The sequence below is a fragment of the Athene noctua genome, chromosome 9, assembly GCF_965140245.1.
Source record: "Athene noctua chromosome 9, bAthNoc1.hap1.1, whole genome shotgun sequence".
Classification (NCBI taxonomy): domain Eukaryota; kingdom Metazoa; phylum Chordata; class Aves; order Strigiformes; family Strigidae; genus Athene; species Athene noctua.
In genome coordinates, this window is record NC_134045.1 from 14322222 (window position 1) to 14344721 (window position 22500).

Below are 22500 nucleotides of genomic sequence, written 5' to 3' on the forward strand. Positions count from 1 at the left end.
TTTGTATAATGGATCTTGGGGCTGAATGCAGGATTTGGGAGCTCAGCCAGGTGCCTAATAGATATTGCAAGACTCTGCTCTTAGATGAGTGCTTTATTGGATATAGGTAGAAGTGCTTTGTTTAATCAGGACTGTGGCACTCCAGGAAATTCTAGAGTAATTCGTAATTTGTAATTCATTTTGTTTCTGTTCAGCATTTCTGAGTCCTGTATATTAGCCAATTGTGAAATATTTGGAAAACACATCATTGAAAGTAACATTTCACATTTGTATTTTCCCATAAGTATGTTTAACTGTTAATGAAAGCCATGGGACTGAAAGCTGTTGAGACAGAAATCTTATTCAGGAGACTAGAGCTGTAGTGCGCTCTGACTCATTTGATCCTCCTGCGTCTCCTTCGGGATTCAACAATTTTTAAGAGGAATTGCAGATAGCAGTAGAAGAATAGCTTTATCACTGGCTATTCATTCCATGGTGTTTCAACATAGGGCACAGATTAATGTAATTTATTGTGCTGATTTTTGTTTTCTGGACATCTGTTCAATACACCCAAACTCCTTCTGCATAAGACTCTGAGGAGCCATCAGTTGGTAACAGTTAGAAAACATTGGGTTAGATATTCACTGGTGACTTGGAGGTAAAACTCTTTACGCATTGGATCTCCAGTGCCCTGAGCTATCCAACTGTCTGTGTCAAATAACCCCAATGTGCCTTGTGTCAAATATTACTGATGTCATTATTGACATTGTGTCAAAAAATGTCATACCTAATGTCTGTCACTGAAGAGTGGTGGCAGAGTCAAAATTTGACAAAAAACACTTAGGGACAGATAATGAAAGTACTGTGCATCTTTCTCATTCCCCTCAAAGGGAACTAAGTAAATTGTGAATGTCTACTCAAATTTTCTTACGCAGCACACATTCAGTGTTGTATATTTCTAGCCACAGATACTATAGACTAAAACTTCCTAAAATATTGGTAAAGAGGGAAGTTACTCAAAACAAGTTTAAAAGCACTGAGTTAGCACTCACAGCTGCAGTTGGTGTAGAACAGCTCCACATGTTCATCCGAGGCAGTGGATAGCTTCAATCATGCAAATGCAGTGACACAAGAGATACTGGGCCATGGGAAGCACAATGAAGAAAACAGATTTGGTTAGTCTCATTACAATTCTCTGTATATTAATTTAAAATGTTAAACCTTTTTAAAGTTTGAAGCCCATGTTCATGTATGATAGTATTGGTTTTGTGAGCAGGTATTATTCTTAGCCTTCTAAATTGAAGTTTACTTCCATTATACCTGTCAACATGGCTTGACATGGCCTGGTCCCTATGGGTCATCTTATAGTATTCTACAATTTTAAGGGCAGGATCTCCCACCTGTGTGGAGGTAGCCAAAGAAATATTTGCAAATGTCTTTGAAGAGACACATTTTCAAGCATTTTCCCTTATGGGAATTATGGGACATTTTAAAATACCCTGACAATGATTTGTAGATTTTCTGTTTTTGTTTTTTTTTTTTTTTTTTTCTGAGGATTAACTATTTTTGTTTTACTAAGTAGTATCTCAGTCTCTCTGTCTCATGGAATTGGAGTCTGTATCTCTTCACCTTCAGAGGCAGCATCAGGATCTGCTGCTCTTGGACTGGACTGTGGGAAGCAGTATCTGGCAAGAGTTTGGCTTTGAGCAGACAATTTCAGTAATTCCAAAGTACTTCTGTTAAGTAGAAATAATAAAATACTAATGGACTTTAAAGTAACATTCTGTTACTAAAGCAACAGCTTACAGTTTTCTCAAGTGGATGCCTCATGTTGCCCCGAGAGCCTCTGGACTTGTGTGAAGTAGTGTCAGCTTGTGTTGTCCAGGCAGTTTGTGTGATTTGTTAGAGCCACAAGGTAAAATCTTCTCAAGCAGTAAAGAAATGTTAGGAGACAGTGCTTGATGTATTCATCGAAAGGCTGACATAGTTCTAGTTTTGTATAGCTTTCCATGAAGTGGAGGAGTCATATGCAGACAGTAAACATCCTAATGTCTGGGTCAACATACAGAATCAATTACTGCAGAGCAGCTGTACTTCCAGTACCTGCACTGTGGCCTACCTGCACTGATGGCTGCTATTTTGGAGGCAACGCTGAGAGCTGATGAAGATCCCAATGCATTGGGACTGTGAATCACCCAGTGCTGGCGTCCTGTTTGTGTTCTTAGAAAACATAGTTATCTAAGTGCTATGAACTTTGAATCCCTATCAATTTTATGTTTCTGAAACATCTTTGCCTAAAGCTCAATAACAAATAGAAAATAGGATGCTCTCAGATCATGAATAAAAGTTGGGCTGTAGGAAGAATGAAATCCTTCAGTAGAAATACTCAGGAAGGTAACAGAAACATAGATACGAAGCATTTGCCTGATTACCAACATAACTGGATTTAACAAACATGGAATGAATTCCTTTTCTTGGCTTCATTATGGTAAATTTTTTAAAAAATCTAGTCTTGGGCGTTCTACCTCTGAAATATACAATATTAGCGAGTTCACTGCTGGTAGCGTTTTTCAAATAAGTGAAATGGCTTAGGTGATATTTAAGATGATTTTGTGTATGATGAATGGCTCATTTACTGTCCTACATTTAAACTCAAAGCACATTGAAATGTGTGTTTGAAAGTCTGAATTAGTACATCTGGACTCACTGACAGGCTGTCTTCAAAACAGCAAATAAGAATCTTCCAAAGTTTTTCTGGGAACTTTGTGTAATCTAGATCCTGTTCTTGGAAGACTCCTTCCCACTTGCAGGCCCTCTCTGCTTTCAGTGTCTCATGGTCCCTTATCCCAAGAGCGATCCTCTGTTACGACTTTCACAAATATGCCATTTTTGAGTTAATTAAATAAAAGAGAAGCTTTTCCTAACCTAGTCTTGGCCTCCAAGATGAAAAGCAGAGGAAATGAAGGAAGCAGCTCAGCTCTACCTCTGTAGGTCTTGGTTCCAATCTGAGTCATAGGATGGAACTGAGAGTCTTTTCATCCTGTACAAATTTCAGGCATTAAAAATTTCTGTTTCATTGGCCAAGGTTGATCAAGCCATTCTATTTGAATAAATAATATATATTTTGAGAGGTATTCCTGAACTCTGTCCTTTTGGCATTCACTTGTACTGTGAATGTAAGCTGTAGGTTAAATGCTTGCTCCAATTGAAAAAGGACAACAAAAGAGGGAGCTCCAATAGGAGTGGGTGAGTGAATGTGGTCTACTAGAATAGCCTAGTGTGATGATCAGTATATTCACTTCCGATGTGTGAAGCTGAATACCTGATCTACCTTATTCAGACCCATACCTGAATGTAAGCCTTTCCCATTCAAAGGTAGTGTCCTTATTTCATCCCTCCGTGAGGTACCTGTGGGTCCTTTATTTTCCTTTTTCTTTATTTTCCTGACCACTACTTTTATGAAATCCTGGTAATACCAGTTTGCTCTGTTCCTTTGTAGGGCTTTCTGCCTCTGCTTGCCTTCTGTAGCGAAGGCATGAATTCTGAATCTGTATTAATTCTAAAACGATTAATTCCCATAAAAAGAGTTAATGACTGGACTTCATGTTTGGTTTAGCATGGTAAAGTAACATAGTAAAGTTTGTTTAACATACTGATATATGTTTCATCCATTTAGTTTAAAGTTCTCGTTCTCGAATTTGGCAGTTTACTGATGAGAATACCTGAGTAACAGTAATACTTTAATGGTATTTACCAACATAAATATTTGCTTTATAGAAGCAATGTTACACAAAATTCCTGAACTGCAGTCTAAGCAACTGCTGGAATGTTTGAGGTAAGAAACCTGACCTTTGGGGAGGATCAACAACAGAAAAACAGAGTTTCCACTGTTTGTGAGTTGTGTCCATAGTGAGGGGGCTTGGAATGGCAGGGGGGAGACCAACGCACACTGCATCATAGCTGCAACCCAATGGAAAGTTCTTGTCGTTATAATTACATTGATAACAGAAAATATTTTACATGAATTTCAGCATATCCTTATATGCTTAAAACAGAGAGTTCGGCAAGGTCTTTTTGCAACAGATAAATGTAAGGAGTTGCAAAACCTGTGTGGAAAAGAGGAATCTTGAGTCAGCTTTGTTCTAAATGCTGATGAAGTTACATTAGCCGCAGCTTGAAAGCAGAACAAAAAAAGTGTTCTTTGAGGCATCATCTTTTCCACATAAATTCTGCTCCTTCTCCCTCAAACTGTTTAGTTGCCAGCTATTATTCTCAAGTGTTTGCATTCAACATGCATCATAAAGTATCGTATCCATGTATCCATGTTGCTGCAGTTGATACTCAAGTGACGGTCCCGATATTTAATCAAAGCAGCTTTGATTGGGTGCACAGATGACAGTCAGCAATAGACACACGAAAGAGTGAAGTTTCAGCAGTCGTTCCTCAACTGGAGGGCTTTTCCAGATTGTAGACAAATATACAGAAGCCTTCTAAAATAGTAAACGTCCCACCGGTTTGTTCTTGGAAGTGCAGGAATTTGCCTGGTAAACTCAGGTGAGTGTTGATATGAGACTGGGGCAAGAACGATCAGGTGGTAACATTTTTTTCTAGGGTGGGCTTGCAGTTGAGATATGGAATGGAGATGCCCTTTACTTATGATGTCACTTCTCTTATTTTAATTATTTTTATTTTAAGGATTTCTTTGCAAGGGGTCTTATACTCTCTCTTTTATTTTTTTTTCCCCTTAGCAAAGTAGTCCTACTTAGCTTATTTATTTTTCAGCTTTAAAACATCAGCATTTTATAGATCTGAATTTCACAATGTGAGGATGATTGCTACGTACAATTTGCAAAATTGTGATTAACCAGCCCCTGTTTCGAGTCAGTTCTCCCTAATTCACAAAAGGCTTCCAAGAATAGTCTGCACAAAATTCAGTGTGCAAATTGTAGGGCAGATTTTTAGAGGGCAGTTTAAAGAATGAAGTCCTAAGGGTTTTATCTATATTTATATCTCTTGTTAAACCAAACTCTTATGTAAATGTTACAATCTGTAAATAACAAGCTGAGCAGCTTTCTTAAAGGAAAGATTGCATCCACATTTTTTGAGATTTGGCAAAATTATTAACTTGCACAATAGACTAATATACAAGTATATTTGGAAGCAACTAACACTAGCCTGTGTCTTCATCTGTATTTTATGGATATTTAAAGGTTTAAGAATACACAGACCTTTCATTTTCCAGTAAAAATTGTCTCAAATTGAAAAACACTGCCCTTAGTGATGGCTTGAAAAAAATGGAGATAGCTTTTGTATACTTTTACTTTTTATAGCCATTAATGTTGTAGTAAATCTTGTATTATTGTATACAGTCTAGATTATTCTTCATTCTTTTGCCTTTGGACAGGAAAGAAATTACTGGCTTCCATCAGTGTTATTGGCAATCCCCATATTCTGACATCTGTTCCTTTCTAAACATTTTACCAACCTTGATGAAATGTAGTTTAGTGTTAGAAGCTGACTTGAAGAAAAAATTGGATGATAAAAAAATAACATTGATTAAACACCAGAAGTAATTTACCAATGACTATCAATATTTTGATAGCCACTGCAGTTTATTTCAGAAAGGCTAGACATCTTATAGAAATTTTAATCATATTTAATCTTTGAATTAAGCTGAATAAATGAATTCTCATTTTTTAAACAGAAGGATGAGAGACTGATTTTGCTCAATTTTAATCAGACTCTTTGAGCTGCATTCCTGAGAATGTTTGGGGCATATTTTATAGATGCCATGCAATGCACATCTCCCAGAATTAAAAATCTCAATTAATAGTTTCTAATACACAGTGGAGATGTCATTTGTGACTTTGCCCTTTCTGTGGAGCTGTGCCACTGCAACACTAGACCTAGATTTGCCTGTGCTAGACCAGGTGCTAGAGTAGGGGAGTCCTGCAGGGCACTTGAAGGGGGCCTCAAACAACAGAGGTGGTGAGTGTCTGGTAAACCACCGACTTTACATACATGCCTTCTTTATTAACGGTATTTCATTAAAGTAAAGCAAAGTTATAAAAGGCAAGTGTGATTATTCTCTCTCTGGCACCAAGTGTAGAGCAATTATGGTGTGTTTCTTCCCACCCTGTGGGGTAATGAGCTACAAGAGGATCCTTGCAAGAGGTTCTTGAGGGTTGGGGCAAAAGAAGGGGTGAATGTTTCATTTCTAAGGATTGGAACAAGCTAATTACATTGTGAAGGAGTAGGGTATGAATAATATCCTCTTGGGAAGGGAAGTATGGGGGAAATAAATTGAAAAGGGCTACTATAGAGTGTGTGTTCTGATATTGTAAAAGATAGACATGTAAGAGGATGGGAAGGTGTGATTGGATTTTTTTTTCAGAAGCACTTAGCAGCAGACTCTGGAGCTGTTGAAATTCATGGCATTTACTACGGGTTGGTTTGGGAGCAGAGTTTGGACAATGCTAAACTATGAGACCCGTGTCCTGCGGGTGGATCCTCCCTGAATGTTTTTCAGTGAGGCCATAATACTTCAAAAAGGGGAGGAAGGCATATTTCTCCAGCACTGTATATGTATATGAACCATTAAGGACAAAATGAAATTGTGGCTCTTGATGAATTCACTTAGTCGCACCAAGATTTTCAAAGGTGGAATTACTCTAGCAACAGGATCTTATAGGACTACAAAGCTAGTTTTTGATTCCCTTACCTTTGAGAGTAACTTGAACCGTTGAGGGTTCAAGGTAATTGCTAGGCTATTTGAAGTGGAAGGGATTTGAGAGATTTGTTTTCTTCATTTTACAGAAAATTTTAATTTGAAGGAAAATTTTCCTAACAGACCTCCTTTAGAAACTCAGCGTTTAATGTGAAAACAGTTTTTCTTTCATTTCCTAAGAGTCATGTATGGTAGCAGAAACTGAGTGGTCTAGGTTAAAGTGGTGTGTAAACTGACAATTTTTGGATTCTAGTTCTCTGTGCTAATCATAAAAAAATTCACACATTTCAGCCGGAGACCTCTCAGCATGTTTTATAAATTCATTCAAAGATGAATGAATTCTCACAGTTCCTTGCTGAGGATATTTAGTGGAGAAAGTAAACATTATAGACAAAATGTCAGTTTTGGGAAGTGCATTGTTTTTCTTACAGCTGATTTTTTTTTTTCTTTCTGCAAATATGTTGGATTCAACTGTGCTTACATGTACCTACCAGGTGCACAGTCTGATGGTCAGGAGACTGCCCTGGGAAATGGGATGATCCATGTTGAGATACATGCCATTCCCAAGTCTGAGCAACTCAATGTGTAAAAACAAGAATAAAACAATGTTTGAATTAGACAAAGGAACAGGACTTAATTCTCCTTTGCTGTAGCATGTTCCCGTAACTAGCAGGAGATAGCGATCTTGACTCTGTTCTCTTCTGACCAAACCAAAGTCAGCATCTAAAAATTGTTTATACAAACCTTTGCAATTAAAAAATCCCACCATTCCCCCCCCTCCCCCCCCTTCCCTCCCAAAGATAGACATTAGGGAAGAAAGAAAATTGTCATTCTGTAGTTATATTTAGCATCTCTTGATCAAGGACGGGGAAACAGAGGAAGATTCAGTCATTTGCCCCAGTGTTGTGCAGCTAAATCATCAGGAGTCTGACATAGGGCCCGAGTCCTGACTAACCAGGGCAATGTTATAATCGGTAGGTGTCCACCCTCCCTTGTTAGACCCATAATGCCTGATAGCCTTCTCATACCATCTCACAGACTCCCTTTAACATATGGTTTCAAAGCTGTTGATGTTCACCTGCTTAGATATCTGTACAAACTACTAGTAGGAACTACATAAATATCTAACAGATGCACACGTTCACCCTGGGATTAATGCATTCTGGACTCAGACCCGTCAGCATCACACCCCTTCACAATCGCATTTTATTTTTTCGCTTGCTCATGTGGTGTACACCTGTGACATGCTGGCAGTGCACTTGCTTGCAGTGAGAGAGCCCCTCAGGTTCAAAGCTATCCTTATATCTTTGTTCCCTTATGCGTGAACCTTTTGAGGTTTTCTCTTAGTGTTCAAAAGGCTTGAGTGTGGCATTACATCTTTAAAACCTACTCTGACCCTTTTTTGAATACGCTGAATATAAAAGCAGAAACAAAGCAAGGAGAACTAGATAAATAGATGCAGGGAGACATCATAAGAATAAAAAAAAAAAAAAGCTCCCGAGCTTGCCAATATTACTTCATGCTTTTTATTGCAAACCTGTAAACTAACAATAGACCACCACCTCACGCAGCTGGGTGTGCGAATTGAAGGTGCGCTGAATGTGTGGGCTTTCCAAATGTAGCACAATAACAGGAACACCTGTGCTAAATAACTTCGCATTGATTTTATTTTTTTACAGTATTCACAGTCCTTCTCTTTTTAGAAGTCTGCATAGGGGGGAAAAAAGGGCTTGTCACCTTTAGTTTCAGTTATAGGGTTTACCTCCCAAGGTCTGATGGAGCTGTTACAAAATCACCGAGATTTACATGCACTAAACAACTGTAGGATTGGGTCTTAAAATGGAGGAGAGATTGTTCATCTTCTGGACCCAGCTTTGCTAACACACATTGACTTTGGCTAACAGTTTCCTTGCAGTTCAGTCCTGGTTTGTTTGCTTGGTTGTTTGTTGGTTGGTGTTTTGATGTTTTTTTTGTTGTTGTTGTTGTTTGGTTTTTTTTTTTTTAATTGAGCATCCAATGTTTCAATAGCCAGTTACAGCAACAGAAAGGTTAAGAAAAATACTAATAGACTGTAAATGTATATCTTAAGGCACATCACTGATTTCAAATTATTAATATTCAATAATTCATGGTTGTTTAATGAAATGACATATCAAATCAGAAAAAGTAGAAGTGAGAAATTTCTGTAACTTAATTCCCATCACTGCAGAACAATGTAGTTACTATTGCTGCTATTATTATTTGGAGTCATAGATTAGGTTTAGTGTTACGTGTGATGATAAAATTTCAGGGATTAAAAAAAAAAAAAAAAGATGCTTGTCACTGCCAAGAATTTACCGTAACATTCTGGGCTATGAATCTGAGAATTTTAAAGATGGACATCGTTGACAAAATCTAAGCATACTTTTTTGGTCAGTTTGTCAGCAATGTAAATGGATCCAAGGGTTGCTCAAAGGGCTAGTTAACCTTTTCTCCGTTAATAACACCCAAATTTGAGGTTCTCTTTCACTTAAGTACCTACCGATTTATGTCCCTAATTTCTATTAATTCTGAGTCTCTCTTTCTTACATTGTTGTTACTTGAAATGGAAAATATTGGTTACAGTCCAAGAGAAAAATTTATAGCCTGTCATTGTAGCCTTGTGCTATTTCAATACAATAATACAAATGCATTCCCTCTTTGTGATAAGTGTATTTTTCCTTTTACTTTCTCATGCAACGTTCAGACCCTTTCCAGACTTACTTTGTCTCTGTGGTCCCAGAGATTATAAATGCTCAATGAGCCTTTAAAGATATTTGTTACCTGCTAAAGCGAGGGGAGAAGACTCTCTTGTTCTCTGTCGCACTCAGACTGGGACTGTGGGCAGCAATTTTGATCTTGTATAGCTAAAAGTTGGGGCTTGTGGTACTTCTCTGTTAGGTCACCTTGTGAATATTTTTCTACATTTTCTATGGGAAATGCAGCATTCTCCAGTGTTGGAGAAGATAGAAGAAGTTTCCCAGGCCAGATCAAGCTCCTGTTGATGTGTTCAGTGAGAAGGAGATGGAGCTTAGGAATACAGAAGTGTTGTATGTTTTGGAAGCAAGAAGGAGACCCACTGGACAAAATTTTCTTTCCAGTAATCAAGGGAAGATGGGAGTCTCGCAGCAGTAATGTGGACTCCTCTAATTACCACTTCCAAGTTATTAGCATCTGGAGCCCTTTTTCCCCTTTCCTATCTAGCAATTACAGAGTGGGATAGATTAACACGTTGCAGAAGCTGTATAGTGGACTAAGTTTCTCACTCTTGGCATTTGGTTGTTTGCTGAAATTGATACTTTCAGCTGAAGTACAGGCTTTTTACCTGGCCTCGAATCCCAGGCCATTCTCTTCATAGATAATATATATTGAAGTACCACACAAATTATTTATTTACTTCTCTGCTCCCTGCCCCCACCAAAGAAAAAGAAGCACATCTTAAAAAGCCAAAGAAAACCAGTCAGACACATGTTTTGCACATGAAGAATCACGTCTATAGTAAAATGGGATCCATATGTGTGTTTTGGATGTGAGCATCAATGCTCAGTTTAGCTTTGCCCACATGCCAGGGTGTGTGTGCCGCTGCTGAAAACTCAGAATTTTCTTGCTAAATCACACACAAAATTTGAACTAGGGGTTGCGTTAGAGTCATAAGTTCAGAGTTTTCTGTTGTTTCTTTCCCCATGTATAGTGTCCTTTGTTTACAACCCAAATCCTCTCAAGATTAAACTTTAAAAAGACTCTGTGATTTAATGGACTTAGGATCAGATTCTAACCTCCAGCATGAAACAAGCCTGACTGTAGCACTCAATAGCAATAGAGGATTGTTTGCAGTTGTGAAGTAATGACCGCCAAACATTATTCAGAAAAAAGATGCTGGGACTAATTTTTGCATGGATGAAATATTCAGATGAATGTTAAAAAACTGAGTAACAATAGATGGTGACATACACAAAGGGTAAAAGAGAAATTTCTACCATTCCAACATAGCATTGCATTCCCCCCCCCCCCCCCCAAAATATCTTCGGAAAATGCTTCATACAACGAAATATACTAACTTGAAGTTATCTTCTGCATATGTCCTGCAGAAGGATCTGGACAGATGGAAAATTGTCCTGCACAAATCTGTTTGCAGTTTTAAAATTTATAAAGATAATTGTCTTTTCAGTTCATCTTCCAAGTTTTGGACTTGTTTATGCTTATACATTAATTCTATTCCTTCCTTTCACTTTCCCCCAAATAAGAACAATCTTGTAAGTTTAAGATCAGATCCTTGCTGTTGCTCAGGTACTTTGTACTCCTCAGGTAGTGGAAAGCATCTGCGACTTCACTGGCCTCCAGAGGATTTCAAATACTCTCTCTAAAACAATCTTTACTAAGTGGCAGCAGTAGCAACAGTACGCCACCTCCTTTCTCCCTCTGAGGACATGGAGCAGGGGGACAACCTGTGACTATCAGATTAGTTCCCTGTCAAATACAGGTAAAAACGGTGAATTGGCCAGAGAACAGTTCTGAAGCTTGTTCTACTGTACACCAGATTGTTAGTTGGATAATCCAAAGATTAATTTGGAGACCAGTGATATACTGGCATCACATCTCAGTTATTTTCAAGGCATGGGAAATGAGGCTCAGGTTTTAAATATGGAAAGATGCTTCTTGTGTTTGCACAGAATTTAGCTGGTTTGGGGGTACTAATTCTGTGTAATATAAATAAACCAAATTTGAAGGTAGGTAGTGTGTCAAGCAAAAGGAAGGTGAGGAGGGGAAAGATGACTTCGGCATTTATTTTGTTGATTCCTTTTCTTGTCATCACGGTCTTGCTCCTGAAAGATATAGCAATCTTCTTCTACTAGCACTTCATCATATAGTAACATTTGAACCTTCCTACTGGGGCTAGGTGATCAATTATTTTATAAAGAAAATGGGGTGTTTTTTCAAAGGCAGTGTTTTATTTTCATTTATAATTATCTCCACATAAGTCTTTAATTTTGAATCTTGAATTGGACACACATGCACACTGACTTGCATGTTAAAGATCTGTGACAGCAGTCACATGATGCTTCCATATCGTAACTATTCTCTGAATCAGGCCCAGAGTCCTTGGGAGATCTGGAAAACCTACAAAAAGATGTGGTTTTTTTTTTTTTTACCTATGGGACTCAGAACTCAGCTCAGGTTTTTATGTCATCAATAAATCTCTCTCTTTTTTTTTTTTTTTTTTTTTTTTTTAAGGGAGGGAAGTGCCTTTATCTTCTTGTTGTCTTATCTTCGTATTGGAGAGCAGTTTCTTAAAACAGTAGACCCGTAAAAGGAATGCCATCAATTGGAAATCTGGTCCATGTGAGTGTTTTTGTGAGTTGTTCCTGCATCTTCCCCTGAACGCTCTTGTTTTGTGATTTAACAATCATACTTCTCAGATTCTTAAATGGAGTATATATTTCAGAAATCTGTTGCATAAGAAATCCATATAAAGATAAGATGGTTTTGATTTTTCAGAGGGGAAATGGTTAAGCTGATTTTACCAAGGTGCTATTGTTTGCAGAAAGTAAATGTATAAAATACATAAAAATAGCTTCACTTCCTATCAGGTGACCTGAATATCCCATCTTTAAAAATGTTATTTAAGAAACATAGACAGATTTTTCATCTTTAAGCTGATCTTTTAAAATCTTTTAATGGCTCCATAAGAAGTCCATACTTCTCATATAACTTAGGTAATAATCTTTACAGTAACAGTAGAATCCAGAGAGTTTCATACGACTGTGCGGTATGTCAGAACTATGACAGTAAAAAAAGCACCTGAGAATAAGGCTAAAAGAGATCAATGCAGGCAACTTTTCACTTGCCCCCCCCCCCAATATTATGACTGCTCAACAGCCAGACCTCGTGGGAGCCTCGAGTAGGAGGTCCTTTCACTTTGCACTTGTACCTTCTTTGCAAGGGTGTTATCTTTTCACTTTACAAATAAATTTATATATGTTTCTTTAGAAATACAGAAATCAGTGCTTGCATGAATGCACATATGAAACCTTGGTTTCGTATCTTCATATAGATGGTACCTGCCATATTGTGAACCGACAGGACCTCTCTGCCAGTTCACAGAATCCCATTGTTTCTGCCGTGCAGCCCTGGCGTTACAGAGGCAAACCGGAGCACTGCTCGCTGTCGGAGGACTACATCAGCAAATCAGTGGCTAATAAAGACAGGCAGCAACAGCAGCAGCAGTGTTGGCCTTCTCCACAGCAGGGTACCACAGATGTTTCAGATAACAAAGTGAGCTTCGCTGACAGAACATGTGTGTAATATATAAAATAATGGGAACAGAAAGAGGGGGGGGGGGAAAGGCCACTCCAATCCACCCATGTAAAAATGTTTTTTATTTATAAGTGAGCAGCTGAATACAAATGTTGGCTGCTTATATAGAAGTAAAAAATAGCAGGCTGATGTGGATGAGAGACTTTGCATGGTTTCTAGTAAAATAGACTATGCATTGAAATCTTTTTCTTGCTCCTAGGGTGGGTTCAGATCTTCAGGTGAGGAAAATCCATGAAACTTCATTTGCGAGCAATTATACTTTTTTACCTCCTCTGAAGATCTGACTGATATGGTTGGGGGGGATCATGGCCAAAGTTTTCTGTGTAACACTGTGGAAGGCTGAACAGGTTTTTTTGACAGTACCAGCTCTACCAAACAGTTGCTACACTAAGGAGTTTTGCCTGGTGGACCTGGGAAAACAGGAATATGCAGTGATGACACACAAATACCAGGAAAAAAACATGAACAGTTCTCAAGTAAGATATTTAGCTAACAGCTGGAGGAATTACAGCAGAAATCCCTGGTTTTGTTATATAATAGACTTAACCTCTACTGTTCAAGTGTCCCAAAGTAATAAGATTGGCCTCATAGTTGAGGAATCCTTGGGGAAGGAGACTTTCATAGTCCTTTCCTGCACTGGTCCCAAGGGTGTGAACAAGGAGCATGAATGGGTTGCTGGGCCACCTAGTACCGCTGGTGTCTGGTGAATGCTACCACAGTGTAAGGGTCCCATATGACTGTGTGCGTGGCCAGCTGAATAAGGGTTTGCAAACAGGATTGGAAAAAACACCCAGCATGCCTGGTTGTCCCCTGTGTGCCTTCTCCGTGCCTGTGCTGCACTTCCAGCGCTTATACGCCACAAGCAAGAGCCGCCCAGGAGCATGCAACTTGTTAGCCTGCTTTTGAAGAATAACAGACAATGGGATTCAGCATGATGGAACAGGAAACTCCTATCAGAGACTAATAAATGTTTCCTTGTAAAATGGGGAGATGCTTATGTGAGTCCAGATATAAAGTGAAAGTAAGACAGCCCCCAGAGGAATTACTGAGGTAATAAATGTACTTACTAGGGCAGTGTGTGCCAGAGCAAGACAGAAATGGGCTAGAACCAGAAGAAAATTAGAACCTCAAGTGCAAACTGAAGCTCAGTGGTCAGATGAAATTCCACCCTTTCCTCTGAAAAAAGAGTATCTGCTAGTGACTGACTGACTTGATTATCTGGGATTGGCGTGGCCAATGAAAAGAACAACAGTGTATGATTTCTGCCATCTGTCCTGTTTTAAGAAGGAAGACATGAACATAGAATATGTTAACCAGCTGAAGGAGGATTTGGCGCTCTAGATATACACATTTTTATGTACAGATTGCACTGTTGCAGCTACACCATTGCAATGGGTCAGGGTCTGTTCGGGTGTCAGATTATCGCAGCATGCGGCTCAAGGTCGCAAGGTGGCCACGATCCTTTGAGATTGGCTATGGGATATGTGGTTTGGCCCAGCACTATGCTCCTCTGCATGTACTCGTGTATTTTCTATCTTGTTCAGAATTGAGTCATCTAAATTGTGAGAGGTGAGGGCACACATTTATTCACAATAAAATCAACGTGAAATCAGAGATCAGTGATCTATAGTAGATGTTTCTGAAGCTGAAATATAACTACAGGCTAAGTAAATTGGTCTGAAAAACTTGTGGCTACATACATGTTGTAGTCTCTTTAAATAGGTTTATATTTTCACTTGTCCACTAAAGCAAGGTATAATATGTAAAAGCAGGAGTTCAGTACTGCATTCTTTAATTGAAGAAAGTAAAAGAAATCCTGACTTTTTTTAAAAAAAATTAAAATATTTTTTCTCCTGTGAGCAACGTCTTATAATTTAGATCCACCTTGAACATACCAAGGTCAGAATTTGAGACACAGAATATGCTCATCAAGCTGCCCAACCAGATACCTTTATTCAGCCAAATTGGAGAACTTGTGTGTAACTCAAAAGATCAGAATAGAGTCCTTATTGAGCAAGGTTAGGAGGGATAGAAACAATCGGCTTATATAGAGTATTTTTACTTCATAGGAATGTGGTTCTGATTGCTGAAAATGTATCCTTTGCCTGAAGTACAAGCATAATCCTATGCCTACTTTGCCCTTTGAGTAAAAGTATGCTTAATAGCAATTTCAGGGGGAAAAAAAAAAATCTATTTAAAGCCTGTTGAGCAGAATATCTACTTATAGAGGGAAACTATAAGTGAATAATGTTAATGGAGTTCTGTTTTGTAAAACGCATAGGACAACTAATAGAATCAAGCTACTATAACAGTGGATGATTGAATTACATTTAAGAGAGTACCTAATTTATGACCTTTAAAAATAGTTTTAGAGCTGCCTGTTTTGTAATTCCTAGACCTCCTTCATACAAAAGTTTTTAGGAATCTCATCTCTCACTTTATATTATGGTCAGAGGACCTTTTGTGCTATTGTACGTCAGTAGTTCCATTAAAATATTTAAGTAGGCTAATTACTGAAAGAAAAAAAAATTGCTCTCTGGAGAAAATGATTATACCTGTTTATTAGTGTGGGAGAAGTTCTTAATCTGGGAGTAAATTTTGAACAATAGCAATGAACTATGACCAGACCCAGGACCTCCATAGAAAAAGGAATTAAGCCCTATAGATACCAATTATTGAGTGTTTTCCCTCAAAACAGTAATTTTTTTAAAAGTAGAAGTTTGTGTATAACTTCCACCAATCACTGGCATATTATGTACAGGAACATGAACTTTTATACTCCCATCATTTTATTCCTCCCATTTAATTTTACTGTATCTGTTTGTTTTATTGCTGTGAAACTCTCATTCAGTGTTATCTTGCACAAAGGAAACCCCCAAATTTACTGCATACTTTATTAAAACTGTTTGTATTTTTGTCAGTTTTAAAGAGGTTACTCTTGAAGATGCTGATTTTGTGTTGCAGTGTTCAGGAAAGTAAGGAGAGTTTGAGAGCTCTTCCTTGTAGAATTGGGTTTTGTATAGCGATATTGTGTAGGAATACCCTTCTAAAACTCTGTTAAGTTTTACATCATTCCTTAAAACATCCTACAATTTTGTTACCTTTTGTGCTGGAGGGTTATGCCTGCTGTGGTGTCATTCATTGCTCATCTTAAAAGAAGACAGAGAACAAAGGTGGAATAAGCTGCTAATCTTCTGGATCAGCCAGACGTTATTATTCAGCGGTACATGGGAATTTAAGGCACCGATCCTTAAGAGCAAGAGGTGCAGGAGAGGGGCAGCAAGGCTGCCAGAAGCAGTCACTTCCTTGTAGCATCCCGGTTGCCAGAGCGCTGGTGCGTCATGCTGTCTTAAATGTGGCTTTTGCCTGCTGGGTGCAATGGAGCTCTCTGTGGAGCATCGCATTTCCAGAGAGCTACAAATGGAATTGGCTAGTTTAAGAATGTGATCATTTGATTTATTTTTTTTTTAAGATCCATTTAGCAAGAAAGACCCTAGCACTTTATAGGTCTTGTTTGTTTGCTACGAAAGCGCTGTGCCATAGCTCTGCCCGAGCCCATTTGAGGTAACCTCAAAATTATTACTGCTGCAGAATCCGAGCCAAAAGGGCTGGACTGTATGTGTACAGCTAAGGAACAGACTAGAAAAAAGCAGTGAGATTTCTGTGGTCAATCATACTTACAGTTCTGTACTTTATAATGTAAAGTGAAAAATGTATTGTTTTACAGAGAATCTCCATTATAGGTCAGCCCTTGTCTTAACCAGCCACTTGAAAGTGGCCCCACTTGACTCCCAATACAATTTAGTCTGACCGTTAGTTAAGGACCATTTCTGCTATGTCTGTGGTGTTCACAGCTCCATATGGTGGTTGCTTAAGGCTGATCTAAGAGTAAACAAGAGGTACAGGGTTTCAGTCACACAAAGGTATGGGACTCAGTCTATCAAATTAAAGTAGTTATTAAATTCAAAGGAGGTGCTCTGTCTTAATTTTACACCAAATATGGCAGGAATCAGAGATGAGGTCTCACTTCTCTTTGTCATTCTTATTGGTTCATTATCATATATTTTCCAAAGTTCAAATTTTTGGGGTCTTTTTTTGTGATTTTATTGCTTCTTTTCAGAAAATGAAGCTGCACTATTCTGTACGCTCAGTACCTGTGACAAGGAATGATTCTGGCTTTGCCCCAAACTGCTTACAGACTGGATATTTTTACAGTGAACACCTCTGGAGTAAGGAACATTTTTGTGAGGATGAGAGAGAATGTCAGGCTAAAGCACCATAAATTATTTGTAGTCCTCAGATAATTGTCCTGTGAAAGTTTCCAGTGCTTCCATTTTTTTCCTACCACCCCTATTTTCATCTATCAGTTATAGAATCTTGACTTAATATAGTTAATTGCATAGTAAACAGAACAATATTGTTTGCCCCAAGACAGACTACCATTTCTCATTACAGAATTCTCATAGACCACGAATCTTTGATACCATCTCCACCAGTTATAATAAAGTTTATCTTCAATCTGATAAAAAGCATGTACTGAATAATAACTGTTGCTCTTATTATAAGTGGTTTAAAACCATGCTTTTTTAAAAGCTGGGTAGTTCATTGAAGTTACAATTCTGCATTTGCACTAGCAAAGAGAGGTGAGAGTTGTGGACAGAAGTGGTCAGATTTCCACGTGTGACTCTGTGGATGCAGTGTGTGTGGTTGCACTTGCCAACTGATGAACCTTTTACTGTTACCACAGTCAACTAAAACAGTCAGTACCCCTTTTTCAGGTGTTAACCTTTTGTTTGTGCTTGAACCTGTTGTTCAGTGTGTTATGTATTTGCTTCTTTAGCTTATTCATAGACAACTGAAGTGCATTTAGATGCTGTAAGAAGGTTCATCAGTTCAAATTGCGGAAATCCTCAGTGGTCTGAAGGTTTCTGTCTCAATCCCCGAGATGAGTAGTTACACCTGAAACATTGCAAGCACATACGCTAAATTCTGGCTGAAAACAGCCTGAAAAAACAGTATCATTTTACTTATCTCCCACCACTACTTATGCACGTTCACAGATGAAGAAGAAATAATTTAGCACGGCACAAACCACCAAAATTCATAAAAGAAATACTGTGGCAGAAGTATGGATATTATAATGCTTTTCAACTATTTTGCACAAAGTGGAAATCTTCCAGTAGTGCATTTCCAGTTTTCCCCGGTGAATTTAGGTACTCTTTGGAAGGTTAATCTTTTAGCCCTAAACGTTTTTATGTCATATATACTAAGATGGAAGCATTTGCATCATTGCATAAGTGTCATTAAGAACAAGATTGGCTCAAATGTTAGCTGTCACAGCTGAATTTTGCGTTTTGCTTCCTGTTTCCATTGACATCAGGCTCAGCCAGCAAGTTCAGCTCTAAATACAAACTTTCTCAAAGCCTAGCTCTGCTCCTGACTCAGGGTAGTGCTAGTTTGGTAAAAAGTCCTAAAATTTGGAGGCGGTTTTAAAATTCAGGGGCTTTATAAGACAACTGAAAATATTGTGCAAGCCCATCAGGATTTGGATTGGGGTGTGTGAAGTTGTGACTGAATCAGGTTCTAGTGTAATTCTGTGGGGAAACAAGGATTCAGCAGGATTCTTTCAGAGTTGAACCCCAAACTCATTAAAATATTACAATAAAGTAATTAATGCACATGGCCACTAGACACTCTTAAAATGTAAATTTCACAGCTGTAAGAAATTAGATTTGTTTAAAAATAACAGAAGGCTCAAGTACAAATTATGGAGTAAAAGCCTATAAAATTTCAAACTTGGTTTTAAGGCACAGCCTCTTCTTTTTTTCTTTCTTTTTTTCTTTTTTTTTTTTTTTTAAACTGGATCATTTACTTTAGCACTTGCATGCAGAAACTGAATTCCCTGTCTTTTGCCTCTGAAGTTGTAGTCATGCACTAATGTGGAACGTATTAGTTGGGAAGTTTTCTTATCAGGTTGGACTTAGAGAGCAAGGGAAATTTTGCAACAAGCCTGTGTCCCATCTGAACCCCATCTTGCGTCAGGGGCTGTCAGGCTTGCAGCTACTGGCACAATGTTGTGAAGTTCGCTGAATGCCAGTTTCAGTTTGCGCAGCTGGGAGGACAGGTGACAGCCATGTATAAACAGTTGTTGGGACCACTGCTCTTTCACCGTACACTCATTTTGGCTGGCACAAACATATCTTGACCGATTTGAGTAGTTCCTAGAAGTCAGTGCCCTTAAATCAATCTGTGCCACGGAGGCTAAAGAAATTAAAGCTGCTCCAAATTTCAGGAGCAATGGAGTCAGCTGGATTTTGCTAGGGATGTAATGTGCATCTTTTCAGTGCAGAGGCCTAATTCCAGATTCTTTGGCACTTTCTCACCCATCAGTGTTTACAAACATGGGCTGGACTATCATGCAAGAAAAGACTTTGACTAACAAATGTCCAGCAGTGTATTTCAATCCATTTACACTTGAAACAACACTGAAATATAGGGCTGCACAATGGCTTCTTGGCACACCAGCTTCAGCGGAGTACTGAAATGGTTGAAGGAAGGAATTCTGGTCAGAATATGTTCCAGATGAATCCTGTTGGAGATCCATTTCTAAATGTATGCTACTTGCCCAACTATTAAAAAGTTCAGATTATGACCCCTCTAATGTTATTTTAATGTTAGTTTTTAAAATGTAATTATAAATCAAATTACACTGGAGATCTAAAGCTGACAGTAGTGAGCTGGAACACTCTAAGAGTTGCTATAAAAATAACCCCTCTCAAACTTTAGTAGTGATTTCAGAAAGAAAAGTGCAAATGGACTGGCCAGATTCATCCACGCTGTTTCTGTCTGAGATAGGACAACTTGTTAAGTGTAATTTGTTTTCTAGTTTACAGAGACATAACATGGGATCTTTCATCTTTACCTGGAAACTGCATTTCCAAAGTTTGAGTTTCTTTGAGCTTAACCAGAAGACACAAGCTCATTTAAACTGTATTTCCTCCTTTCTTTTCTCATTCTTTATCGTAATGAATTACTCTAAAGAATAAGATTTCTAATCACTGAACAGCAACCAAAAAAACAACTAAGTTGAGAAAAAACAGGCCATGATTTTGTAAGTGCAAAATTTTTGAGCATCTCAAGCAACCATAGAAAAGAAATGCACTTAGTGACTGGCATCATGTTGGTGAATGGCATCTGCTCACCTGGGGGAAATTATGTATGTATTTGAAAAAAAGGGCTGGAAAAGAGACCAGAAGGACATAACTGAGAGGATGTAAGCATTGATCAGGGTTGAAATGTTCAAATAATGGTTTTGGTAACTATTTTTTTTTCATCCTTTTAGTAAATGCAAGCGTTTGCATTAGATACCCCTGTAACTTGCCTAAAAACAAACTGTTCCACAAAGATAGCGCATTAGAAACTATAAAATTCAAATTTCCATTTTACAGATGTAATGTAAGGGGGTGCAAGGGAAGAATCACTGGGTAGGTAGATCTGAACAAACAATTCATAGTGACTCCTTAGGTACATATTGGAGATTTTATTTTCTTGTGAATGTGGAAAGTATTTATTCAGTGGTTACTTGCAGAATTCTTCAGTGAATAATACATTTTAAAAAAATCTTTATTTTTTGTTTAGATTATTTATAAATTTATAGTCATAGCTGTTTACCTAAATCATGTTATTTCTTCTGTTCTCTGATTGCATGAGTTATGTATTTACTTGATTCAATACACAGTGTAAATTGTGAGAGTTACAACTGAATCTCGGAATTTTTGTTTGGTTGCTCAGTTACATAAATCAGCCAGTTAGAACAGAGAAGGGACATACCACATGATCCACTTAAGCAGCTAATACTTTAAAATTTTAAGATTATATATCTAGAAATATACATTTTGACCACATTGTGTAGATTATATAAATTGAGTGGTATTACTTCTATTCCCTGATTAATGGTTGATGCTGTTACATCTACAGAATGAATGTCAAATTCAAACTTCAATTTGAAATTTGAAGTGAATGAATATTTAACCATTCATTCTAGATGTTGACTGTGAAGACATGCTAATATTGGTACAGCACATATGCTCCAAATTTTGCAGACAGACAAAAACAGAAAGGAGTTATGATTAGTTCCTAATCCTGTTAACTCAAAATTTTACTTTGAATGTTTTATGCTATTTACTTAGCTCTCATTTTTATCTTGTTTTGCAGATGGGGAAACTGAGGCAAAGAGGCTAAAGCATTTCTCCTGGGCCACGGGGTGTGTTGATGTCTGTTCCCACTCCCTAGACATGTGCACAGACTACTAGACCTCACTGCTCTGGCTGCAGCAGGTAAGACAGATTGTTCGTGCAAATGCAATCAATTCTTGGATTGACTTAAATATTTCGCAGAAAGGTGTGAGACTCCCGGATATCTAAATATAAAATCTCTATTCCGGATGAATCCCTAAATATCACGTGAAACAGCCTATTCCCTGTTGCAGACATAGAAAAACCATGGATGCAATGGTGGGTCAACTAATAGCTGAAATGTATCTGTGCATTAAACAAACACCTTTTTTCCTGACAGACATTAAACAGCTGATGTGGTGGGTTGAAGGCCTTTTTTTTTACACCTTCAAATAATACTCTTTAAGGAAAGGACACCACATATCTGTGACTTAAGATGGGTTTTTTTAATTGAAAAGACTATGATGGCAGAGGAAAATATGGATGTGGTGGAGTATGTTCAGACTTTGTTCAGAATTGTGTAGGCTTTGTTTATACTGTAGTTGCTGCAACTCTCGCAGACATAGTCATTTAGAAAGCTTCATAGTGCAGTACCAGAGAGCACACAGAGTGCCGGCTCTCCAGTTTCTTAGAAAGCTTTTTGGCATCTGAGCTAGCCAGTTTAAAGCATTCAGGAGTTGCAGTTGCCCCAGGGAGTGCAGTGTAGACACAGACAAAAATTTCACTCCGTAACACAGAAAGCAAAAACTTCCTGACTGTGGTTAAGATTTGCATGAGTAAGGATTGTCAGATTTTATCCTATATGAGTAGAGAACCGTAGAAAGGAGGTCCTGGACTCAGATGGAAAGGGCAATGGTGCAATTCTGTGACCAGGTTACTGCATCACTTACTGGGACTTGAATCCTGTCACCTGTTTTCATGAAGTTAACTGCCTTTCTTGTAGGGGTAAGGGTAAGACAATTTACCCATGAATTTGTCTGGATTCATTTATGAAGTGTCATCAAAGCTGTGTGCCAGATCTCTATGTGGTGCAGGAGTCACACCAGGGGGTAGAGTCAAAATCCCTCTGTGTGTTGACAGACTACTTGCTTTCCTTCCCCAACACATGGAGTCAAAGATGGAGAATTTGTAGACCAGTAGAGAGTAAAAGGTTTGTTGCCTTTGAAGAGTTTCTTTTCTGCCTCTTTTCCTTGTTAGACATAAACTTCTACACTGGGTGGTAGTTAT

The 22500-nt window shown here is 38.2% G+C and overlaps 1 protein-coding gene across 14 annotated transcripts in view; it reads left to right on the forward strand.

Moving 5' to 3' along the window:
- ZNF536 (zinc finger protein 536) overlaps positions 1-22500 on the forward strand; it is a 352088-nt gene that overhangs the window by 81147 nt on the left and 248441 nt on the right. For all 14 annotated transcript variants that reach the window (XM_074912935.1, XM_074912931.1, XM_074912939.1 and 11 more), the window contains one exon: positions 21254-21375. The gene's annotated coding sequence lies outside the window, so the exon portion shown is untranslated. The remainder of the gene's footprint in view (positions 1-21253; positions 21376-22500) is intronic.